A 1,283-nucleotide genomic window follows, 5' to 3' on the forward strand; every position below is an offset into this window, starting at 1 on the left:
TAGTAGTAGTAGTAGTAGTAGTAGTAGTAGTAGTAACGCTAACGGATACTTTGAAATATCAATCAGACTGGTAAATATATAAAACGAAACGCAAAAAGGACGGATCGCCGTAAATAGTTTAAGAAATAGCGAGAGGGGGAAAAGAAAAATAAGGGAAGAGAGACAGAGGGGGGGGGGTGAAGGAAAATTGAGAAGGGAGAGAGAGAGAGAGAGAAAGAAACAGATTGAGAAAATAAATTTATGAAAACGAAAAGAAGAAGTAAGTGGAGAAAGATGATGAGGAGTTATAGAAACGATACGTAAAGCATTATGATTTTGTTGGCGATGGAAAAGTTAAGAACAAACAAGGCATCGATATATATATAAATTCTGAAATAGCTACAGAGGAACAGACATTTTTATGACGTATAGTAACAATTGATAGGTACTTAGAATATAACGGTCTGTGTAAAAATGTGACAAGAGGTCGTCGAATGGGTTCTCAAGCTACTGTTAAAGACGTCTATATCAATTCGAAAATTCGAAATCCTATGGCTTTAAGCCTGACAGGAAAAATGCTGAGGTTAATTGCATAAAAGCAATCATCGAATTAAACGTCTGGGTTATAAATGTACATTGATGGCGTAGTTCTTGTAGTTGTTGTTGCTGTTCTTGTCGTCGTTGTTACTGTTAAGAGGATTGTTTCTACTTCTGCTTTTCCTCCGTCGACATAATAATTATCATCATCATCATCATGACCATTATCATCATCCTTGTCATTATTATTATTAATATTATTATTAATGTTATTGTTGTTGTTGACGTTGTTGTTGTTGTTGTTATGAAGGCAGCGGGCTTACAGAATGGTTAGGTCGCCAAGAAAAATGCTTAGCGGCATTTCTTCGGTCTTGACGTTCTGAGTTCAAATTCGGCCAACGTTAATTTTGCCATTCATGCTTTAAGGGACGATAAACTAAGTACCAGCTGAGCACTGGGGTCGATGTCATCAACTTAGCCCTCCCCCCAAATTGCTGGCCTTGTGCCAAAATTATTATTATCATTCAGTAGTTTTATTTTCATAACGTGCTTTCACTTCACTACCGAGCGCAGCTCTGTGTGCCTTGGGTATGTGCTGTGGTTTGCTGTGATGCTCTTATGGTTACTGTATTGAAAGTGTTTTGCGTATTATTATTATTATTATTATTATTATTATTATTATTATTATTATTATTATTTTTATTATCATTATTATTATTATTATTATTATTATTATTATTATTATTATTATTATTATTATTCATCCT

Source organism: Octopus bimaculoides, chromosome 8 (assembly GCF_001194135.2).
Source record: "Octopus bimaculoides isolate UCB-OBI-ISO-001 chromosome 8, ASM119413v2, whole genome shotgun sequence".
Taxonomy (NCBI): Eukaryota; Metazoa; Mollusca; class Cephalopoda; order Octopoda; family Octopodidae; genus Octopus; species Octopus bimaculoides.